We start from the raw sequence: 10,365 nt of genomic DNA, 5'->3' as shown, positions 1-10,365 counted from the left end.
TCAGCTGCTCTGCAGAACAATCAGCCTTTCTACTCCTGTAAAGTGTTACAGGCTCTTCCCACAAGGGCGGTTCTATTCTCCAGGGTCACAGTGAATTGGAATGGACTCGATGGTGAGTGAGATTGGTTTGGGGATCTTTCTGGAGGGAGACGGCCACATCTTTGTCCCACAGAGCAGCTGGTGAGTTCAAACTGCCAACCTTTCGTTTAGTGGCCAGGCATGTAACCAAGGTGCAACTGGCATTTCTTGCAGAGAAATAGCGGAGGTGCAAGCAGCAGCGTTTCCTAATTGGAATGAGGAAGAGAGAGGATCAAGAGCAACTGAAACCGAATGGACAGTTGTGGTGGGGTTGGGGGTGGGGACTGGGTGATGGGGGGTCGTTATGGGGAGAGTGAATGAGCAAGTGATTGAGTCTGGAGTTCTCCGAGGGGCTCAGCGGGATGACAAGGCTAATCCTGCAGTCAGAGCCCAGCCCCAGACACATCTCCTTGGGCAGAGCTCCAGGCAGCAGACTTCAAACCTCACCTTCCACCGTGTAGGCCAGGAGGCTTCCTAACTGTTCAGCCTCAGGGAAAATATTTCACTTGCATGGCTGATGTCTGTATCTTTATGCAAGGCTGCCTAGGGATTCCATCAGGCACAATATCTAAAAGTGGTTGGCATTGCTGGGCAGATTTCAAACACCAGAAACCTGTTTTGTTGTTGTTGTTTTTTTTAATGGCAGCCACACACAGCAGGGCAGCCAGGCGGTGGGTAAGTGGGTAAGTGCCTGCAGTTCTGTACATTCTCGTGTTGACTTGCTTCCCTTCTGCCGCACTCGGAGAAGGACAAGCTGTCTACTCCCATAAAGAGCGGCCGTCTTAGAAACTCACAGGGGCAGTTCTAACCTGTCCAATGGCGTCGCTGTGAGGTGGCGTCATCTCATTGACAGTGAGTTTGGTGTTTGTTTTCTCCATCCAAATTGTGCCTTAATTTAAAAACATGGCTGTAGGTTCTTATAATTAGGTTTAAATCAGAGAGAGAGAGAGAGAGAGAGAGAGAGAGAGAGAGAGAGAGAGAGAGAGAGAGAGAGAAGAGAGAGAAAGAGAATCTGTTTATGTAAGGTAGGAATAATTGGGATTTTTTTACACAATTTATATCAATGCATCACTAGTTTATTCACCTTTAGTAGCTTTGCTGTTTTGTAAAGTAGCTAATATCCGCCAACCCCCACCCCAATCAAATATGCTCACATACTTAGTCTTTAAAAGAAAAACTTATACAAGCAAACCCAACCCTTCCTATAGATTCTGCACTGCAACTTAAGGGAGCTTACAGCAGCCAAGGCTCTCTAAGTTGCATAAACTGGTTCTCATGAAGTGAGCACCCTAGTTCCCACACTGCTTTGAAAATTCCATTCGCTGTATTAGCAGAAGGTGTTTGTGTTCTTATTCTGAATCATGTAGATGAGAAGGGTTGGTGGTGATTGATACATTTTCTATTCAGGGCATTTTGCTTTGCTTACATTTTGGGAATGCTTGCTTAATTGCATTAGAAACCTCCTTTAAAACTCTCTCCAAGGTGTTTTGGCTTCGGAAAGTTTCTCTGCAGCATCAGGCTATGGTGGGTTCCTTTGAGAGCCACTTTGGTTCTTCCCCAGGAGGTAATAGGAACCCCACTGGAAGCTCCCTTTGACTGCAACTTTCGTTGAATGGTTTTCAACAAAATTTTACTTGCATGTAGTAGCAGTGATATTATTGTATAATTTGTGCCTTTGCTGGGTCACCTTTCTTTGGAATGGGTCCAACTATGCATCTCTTCCAGTCAGTTGGACAAGTAGCCATCTTCCAGATTTCTTGGTGTAGATGACTGAGTGCTTCCAGGGCTCCATCAGCTTGTTGAAACACTTCAATTAGTATTCCATCACTTCCTGGAGCGATGTCTCTGGCCAATGCCTGCGGTGCAGTGGGAGCCCAGTATGACCTAAAAAAATCAAAAACAATCAATGAAGACCTTGGTCCATTAGTAGTGACTGTTTTGATTGACCATTACGAAAGGGAGTTGAGTAGTACTGTTCTTTTATGTCTCCAAACAAAAGCAACACATGAGACGGAGTAATAAAGAATTTTAAAGTGATCTGGTGGCATAGTTGTTAAAGTGTTTACCTCCTAACAGAAAGGTCAGTGGTTCAACCCCACCAGCTGCTCCCCAGGAGACCACAGAGGCAGTCTGTTTTAGTGGAGTTCACAGTCTCAGAAACCGTTGGAGAAGTTTGGCTCTGCTTTGTAGCATTGCTATGAGTTGGAATTGACTGCATAGTACTGGATTTTCGACTTTTTGGATTACTCAAAGCCCATTTGTAGGCCACTCTTACAAGGATTTTTGGGAGGAGATGAGCCAGTCAGGGTGTGATGCAGCAATGATGAAACATACAACTTTCCTCTAGTTCCTAAATGCTTCCTCCCCTCCTAATCCCCCACTATCATGATACCAATTCTATCTTACAAATCTGGCTATACCAGAGGATGTACTCTGGTACAGATATGAACTGGAAACACAGGGAATACAGGGTGGATGATCCCTTCAGGACCAGTGGTGAGAGTGGCGATACTGGGAGGGTGGAGAGAGGGTGGGGTGGAAAGGAGGAGCCGATTACAAGGCTCTACACATAGCCTCCTCCCTGGGGGATGGACAACATAAAAGTGGGTGAAGGGAGATGTCGAACAGTACAAGATATGACAAAATAATAATTTGTAAATTATCAAGGGTTCATGAGGGAAGGAGGAGTAGGGAGGAAGGGGAAAAATGAGGAACTGATGCCAGGGGCTTGGATGGAAAGCAGATGTTTTAAGAATGATGAGGGCAACGAATGTACAAATGTGCTTTACATGATAGATGTATGTATGGATTGTGATAAGAGTTGCATGAGCCCCTAATGAAATGATTAAAAAATAAATTAAAAAAAGAATGAATGGAGTCGTGCTATCCATCTAATGAAGAAGTGCAAGATGTTATTGATCCACCAGCTAGATACCTTGATTACACAAAAGCAGGAGAGATAAAAAAAATCACCAAATTAAAAAAATATTTTTAAACCTGTCTGTTCTCTCTATGGGAGAAAGATGGGACTCTCTACTCTTGGATAGAGTTAGTCTCAGAAACTCACAGGAGCAAGTCTCCCCTGTCCTGTAGGGTCACTATGAGTCAGTATCGTATCCATGGCAGTGAATTTTTTTGTTGTTTTTCCTTTTCTCTCCGAGTGATATTTTTCCTTCAGTAGCAGAAGCAGGCCAGGAAATCACCTGTCTTCCATTGCAGTGGGATCCTCAACACCATTTCTGCCTTGTTTCCAAATCCACCCACATCCCTCTCTCCACTTGCTGGAAATCCTTCCTTTCTGTTCCATTTGCATAACTCATAGGGTCCCCTGGATTGTTTTACATGACTTCATCACATTGATACATTTTTCCAGAACTATGACTACTGGTTCCACTTGTCCAGACCCGAAAATGCTCCTTCTCTAGCATGTGTTTTGTCTAGCCTCCTGCTCTCACCTGGGGCTCTATGCCACACTGTTCTGCAGAACTACTTTCCTCTGGGGAGTCAGGGAAAACTACCGCCGTTCACTCAACGCTGGTTGGCCCCACAAGAGACTACAGTGTAAATGTCCCTGAGTTTCCTTTGTACTTAGTACAGGGTCACTATGAGTGGGCCTCAACTTCCCGGCAGTGGGTTTTTTGTCGTTTGAGATTTGCCAGGTGCTTGTGTTCAGTGAATAGATGAGTGGGCGGCACATGATATGAAAGTGACAAGAGGACACATTAGGACGAGAGCACAAAGTGAGAATGGGCATCAATGTCACTGGATTATATGTGTAAAATTTATGGAAGTGATGTATCTTTGCCGGTGATTGCTCTTGACAAAATAAATCACTAAGGTAATTGGAGAAACCCCATTTTGCTTAAAATGGAATGAATCATATCTAACACCTTCATTTCCAGCAAATTCTTTCTTTGTATCTCAATAAAGTGCCATACTTAACAGTTAGAAAGTGTTCGGGGGCGTCTTCTGAAATGGGTTTCTGCCAGGATGCTCCCGCAGTGGGCATGAGAGGGCAGCATAGAGCCAGGAAGCAGAAGGGCAGAGAGTCAAGCAAAGGGTACTTGAAAAGATGGCCCATCAGTGTCTGGTTTCTAAATGCACCTCTGTTGTTGAATTGATTCCAACTAATAGGACAGAGTAGAACTGCTCCTTAGAGTTTCTGAGACCAGGCTGCACGTTTTTATGGGAGCAGCCACCATTGTTCCTCCTTCACGGAGTAGTTGGTGGGTTTGAACCTCTGACCTTGATGTTCACAGCCAAAAGTCTAACCTATAACCTAATCCACAATACCATGAAGGACTTCACAACAAGAGAAGGCAAAATCTCAGCTAAGAGTTATACATTCATATCAACCCAAGACATATGAGCAGAATAGGCAGCCTGCAGACACTGAAAGGGGACTCGACCAGAACAGGTGATCCAGAGAATTAATAGGTATCTGCATACAGATCAGGGAAGGGGGAACCAAAATTTGGAAATCAAATGGGGAAAGGAGCTATTCCTCCAACACTATATGAGTGGGTTCTCATCAATGCTAAAAGTCTGTTGAATTTTAAAAAAGAAAAAATATTTTCTTACCCTTGTGCAATTACTCTTACAGATTGACCATAAGCTTTTCATCTCCATTTGAGAGAAGATGAGGGTGCAGTAGTGAAAGAGAGAATATAAAATTGATTCGACTGTTTTCTGAGAAAACTTTTGGCTATCTCATGATACCATTGACAATATATTTTATTGTATATAAAATGATTCATATGAGGATGGGTCAAAAGTATGGGAAACTACCTTTTCCTTGACGTGTCCTGGATCAAAGACTATGCATGTCTGGTGGCGGTGTTTCCAACTCTGAGACCCTTCTCTGAAGCATGTTGTGTTCATCAGTTGACACAAGATTGAAATGTAAATTTTGGCCTGGGGAGCAGGGGGGTCACATTACTTTCAATGTTCTTTCTGTTTAAGGAACAAAAAGAAGGCTGAAGGGGGAAAGATCATGTCTGTGGAGTGGATGGGGTCAGTTTTCTCCATAAAATTCTCTTAGAACAGCCATTGTTGTCCTCAGTTAATGAGCTGTACATTGCAGAAATGGCGGGGCGGGGGGAGGTTCTGCAGCGCAATTGTCTTGGCCTTTTGCTCACAAATGCACTTTTTCTATTTTCTTAGCATTTCTTCATAAAAAGTCCTTGCAATTGGCCCATATCCTTCCCCAAAATCTCTCAATAACTCTGTTGGGATCCCCTGGAACAGTCACCATAAACTTCTGAGCTGACTCTCTCTGCCTTGAATTGAACTGGCTTAGCAGATGTTGTCAGGAGCCAGTGTTTTATTTATACACACACACACATATACACATACATATATAATATATACATATAAATATACATGAGCTATAAGTATTTGGGGCCCTGGTGTTGTAGAATTTACATGTTGGACCGCTAATTACAAGGTTAACAAAAACCACCAGCTCGTCTAGAGGAGAAAGATAAGATTTTCTACTCTCATAATGAGTTACAGTGTGAGAAACCTATAGGGGCAGTTCTCCCTTGTCCTATAGGGCCACCATGAGTCATAATCAACTGGACGGCAGTGATTTTTTAAAGTATGTAAGACATTTCTGGTTTTCTTGTGCAGTCTATAATCATAAGTACTGTCTAAATTGATGTCACTCAGCAGTTTATCATCAATGTCCCTATTGTAGTGACATGTTTGTGTGTTATACTTGTTGTCAGTCTTTTATGTGAAATAGATGAGAAATGCAAATCTTTAACTAAAGCTCATAGTTTCCTCCCTCTTCACTAACTAAATTAGTGTACTGTCTTAGACTAGGTTCTTTAAAGAAGTCAAACCAGTGGTGTTTATCTATAGGTACATATAAAGAGAAGCTGATATCAGGAATATGGCTCACATAAACATAGAGGTAAGCAATTCCAAGCCCCTGTAGATTCTAAGTAGCACATCAGATCTTCGACTGGAAGCTCTTCAGGACCATAGTCAACTGACTGCAGAGGAAGATTAATTCAATATCAGCAGGTCAGATGATAGGCTGTTGGCAACTTCCAGGACTGGCAGGTAATATGGCAGGCCATTGGCTTAAGTTCAAAGAACTGAAGTCAATGATCCGAATGCAGGATCCAGACCCAGCAAAAAAGAAAACGCACTTTCTCGGAGCATCCACTTATATAGGAAGCAAGCCACACTCCCAAAGAAACTTCTTTTCAATTGCCTCACAGCTGTGACCTGAGTAAGGGTGTTGTGTTCTATCCAAATATTGTTTCATTATGGAGTTTTACGACTGACTGGTTGTGATTATATTGGTTAGGTCCTGTCCTGGGGGATTACTAGGTGTCAATTGCCAATCCACTGAGAATTCTGGCCCAGTCAAGTTGACATGGAATCTTAATCACATATACCGAGGTAGCCCTAGTCAATTGTGGACAATGGTTCAGAATGTAACATTCATTTGCAGGTTCCCTGCTTGGTACGTTCATCTGCATTATACCTTACATGCAAAGTAGATCCTCAATAAACAATTGCTGATTTTAACTGAACAAGTGTTTCATTTGGAGTCCCCGAAGGGTGGAAATCATTAACAGGGATCAGAATCGGCTCTTAACTGAAAGATTTGAGGTCTGTGTCCAACCGGGGGCAACTTGGAAGAGAGGTCTGGTGATTTACTTCTGAAAGAAAGCCAGTCTCCAAAAACCCTAGGGAGCAGAGCTCGACTGTGAATGAGTGTGGGTGACCATGAGTTGGAGTGAAATCCATGGCAACTCATGTTTCTTAGTCCGTTCTTCAGGGCTGCCTGCGATTCTCTGTTTTCAAGTACAGCCAGAGCTCACGGTTGAAGCTGACTCTTGAATTTCAATCTGCCTAACTGGACCCTCATCAACTGACTCCCAGGGGATCTGGCATGGCCCTTTTTTCCTATCTTGAAGCTGAATGGCCTTGTTTTAATTTGTGGGAAATCAATAGAGATGGTTATTAATATCACTAGAAATCACAAAGCATGTCTGAGTCAGGAATTGGTTCTTATTCATCATATTCAGTAGATTAAAAACTGTTGAATAGTAGAGCCAACTTCTGATTACACCTTCCAGAAATATAATTTGGTTTCACATTGCCTCAAATGGTTCCCCTGAACTTCTGCCTGTCAGTCACTCACTTGAATGGTTTGATCCAGTCTGGAATTTAATATGTGTGCCCTACCATTGTCATTTCAAATAGTCAAATCAAGTATGTCTTTTCCCAAATATATATATTTTATACTTCGGATTTCAGTCCTTCCCTAGCTCATCAAGTAGATGTCACTGAATGCTGTCTTCAAGGTGTCCATTTGTAGTGTAGTCTTGATTCCATGTCCCCATTCTCTGTGCAGGAAGTGACAATTCCCTGCTTCAGATCTGGGCAGCAGCCTGTGGTGATACAGGAAACCTGAGACATATCAAGATGGCACTTTTCTGTCACTTACCTTGTCATTCCTTTGAGACAAGGAGAAAGACTTTTGTGAGATCAGTTGCCTCATTCAGTGAGGCTGGCCTCTTTCTCTGTGGCAGGAGAAGGAACTTTGATGAGAACAAAGGAACTGGTTCTTAAGGGTCTGGTGAATGTCAGACAGATGCTCAAGACCTGGCCTTGAACCTGAGACATTCCCCCGGTGTTTCTCATCCAACTGTTGACTGTCTTAGAACAACCAAGGGATCTTAAACCCAATGTCTAATTAGAAGCACACCATTCAGATGGCTGTCAATGTGTTAAGGCCCCTGGTGGTGCAATACTTAAAGTGCACAGCAGCTAAGCCAAACGTTCACCCCCACCCCCACCCACCCCCAGCCATCTGTGGGAGAAAGAGGAGGCAGTCTGCTTCCACAATGATTTAAGACAATCGAATGCTTTCTCTGTGGAGTCTGCTCTGACTCAGAGTGACCCTGTCGGAGAGAGTACAACTGTCCCCCAGGAGTCCGGAGGCTGTCATCTCTGTCAGCGAAGCTGCTGCGTTTGAACTGCTGCTGCTATGGTTAATAGCCTAGCAAGTCAACCCCTGTTCTGCCAGGAGTCTCTTCATAAAGGTTACCACTTGGGAAACTGTAGGGGGCGCAGTTCTGCTTTCCCCAGTACAGTCACGAGTGGTCAGTATCAATGACAACGTGTTTGGTCTGGGGGTCCACGTGCTAGTCACTTATTTCAGAAACTGTTTTGCATGCAATTTACGGGACGGGTGCACGTGCAGTCATTTCTCATGAAGTCACTCCACATACCTAAACCTTATGCTAATCGACCTTATGCTAACAGGTCACCACATGCCACTGTTACCAGTTCGGTGTTACGCTAGTAACTGTGCATATTAAGAAGATGTCGTTCTTGTTAGGTGCCCTGGGTTGATTTGACTCCAACTCATAGCCACCCTATTGATGTACAACAGAAAGAAAAGCTGCTCAGTCTTGTGCCCTCCTCACAATTGCTGTTCTGTTTGAAGTCATTGACGCAGCCCTGTGTCAATCCATCTTCTCAAAGGTCACAGGACTGAGGTGGGGTAGACCTGACCAAGGCTTGGCCTTCATGGAACTGGCAACTGAGAAGATGAAACAAACATCCCGATGAAGACATGCAAAATTTAAACAGAAACATAATTGGATACTTGAGATAATTGAGAAAATAATGTGAGAAAAGCACAAGGTGTCAAAACAGACAAAACAGAGACAGAAAAGACGACTGGGATGTGTCAAAGCGTCCTGCAGGAAAGGAGGTCTGAGGAGGTCCGTGAGGTTACAGGACCAGAGCCAGAGATGTTGACCTCCTGCCGGAAAGTAGCCACAAATCAATCAATCAAACAAACAAAAAGCCCAGGATTCGAATCCCAATTTTTCTCCTGAACTCAGTTACATCACTCTGCATAAATAAATTATTCTCATTTACCTCCTCCCTAAAAGGAAGGCATTGGACTGAGGCTTCTAATGCACTCCGAGATGAGCCATAGTGGAAACAAATGCCAGAGTAGCAGAGAGAAGTTTAGGGGTCTTGACCTGGAGGGACCACTCATTCACTTTGGGTCGCTTAACCTACTCAGGCCTGGGTGCTTCATCTAAACAAACAAATAAACCAACAACTAAAGGTGACTTCTCATCTCTGCCTATACCCCTGAAAGTGGGTGACTTAAACACAAACACAGCCTTTGTTCCTGTTATACTCTGACAACAGGTCAAGAAATGGCTCCCTTGGAGAGCGCCGAGCTGAGCCGCTGAAGAAGCAGGAACCGCAGTGCTAGCAAAAACTGGTTGGGTGGTCAAGTGCAAGGTTCAGGTTTTGCAGCAGCAGGCTCAAGATGTGAGAAGGGAGCTCCTCCAGCAGGAAGGGGAAGGGGAGAGGAGGCGGACCCCAGGCCTGCGAACAGGTTGAGGCTGAGGCCTCCTGGAAACATTGGCTTGAGCTGGTTGAAAAGTGGTGGCTGGCTGGCCTGTGCTCTGGGGCGCCTGGCCGTGGCCCTGCAGGAACACAGCGAGCAACTGAGGAGAGTGAGAGAGGCATGAAGGTGCTTGAGACTGTGCCTTAAAAGATGAAGAGAAGATGGAACTTCACGAAATCCAACTCAGGGAAGTGAAGCACATCGCAGAAGAGGCCCATCAGAAGGATGAGGAGGCGGCTCATGCGTTGGTGATTACTAACTTACTGAAGGGGACTTGGGGTGCCCAGAGGAGAGAGCTGAGCGGGCAGAGTCCCGTGGCTGAGAGAGGGAGAGCAGATCAGACTGATGGGGCAGAATTTCAAGCGGCTGAACGCTGCTGAGAAAAACTATTCTCAGAAAAAAAGACCAATTCGTACTGATCAACTCCAGGAGGCAGAAACCCAGGCCGACTTGGCTGAGAGCTCAGTAGCCACGCTGGAAGAGACCCTGGATGATGTGGACGATACAGGGAAAAGCACCCACGAGGACCGGCTCTGTGCCCAGAGGACACAGGAGCAGGGTCTGCTGCACGGATAGCAGGCTGTCCATGTGCTAAGAGCAAAATATACCAAAATGCTCCCAGCACAAAACACCCAGGTGTTTGATCTAGTCTGCTGTGCCTGAGAGGCATTTTTGAAGATGTGGTGTTTGAGATGTGGTCTAAATCATGAAGAATGGGGGTGGGTTGGGGGTGGAATCATATTATTTCAGGTCAAAGGACAGAGTATATGCCCCAAGGAACGAGGCAAGAATGCATGTGTGTGGGAGGTGGCAGTGGATCTGGAGCCTGGGGAGGGGGAGGTTGTACTCTGAACGCAGCGGAAAGCCGCTGGGGAACAATGCAACTG

The 10,365-nt window shown here is 44.7% G+C and overlaps 1 pseudogene; it reads left to right on the top strand.

Moving 5' to 3' along the window:
• Positions 1-382: 382 nt before the first annotated feature.
• On the top strand, positions 383-10,054 carry LOC142428090 (uncharacterized; annotated as a pseudogene).
• Positions 10,055-10,365: the final 311 nt, after the last annotated feature.

Source organism: Tenrec ecaudatus, chromosome 15 (assembly GCF_050624435.1).
Source record: "Tenrec ecaudatus isolate mTenEca1 chromosome 15, mTenEca1.hap1, whole genome shotgun sequence".
In the NCBI taxonomy this organism is placed as follows: Eukaryota; Metazoa; Chordata; class Mammalia; order Afrosoricida; family Tenrecidae; genus Tenrec; species Tenrec ecaudatus.
The sequence above is the reverse complement of the archived record's forward strand: the minus strand, read 5'-3'. Positions and strand labels throughout refer to the sequence as shown.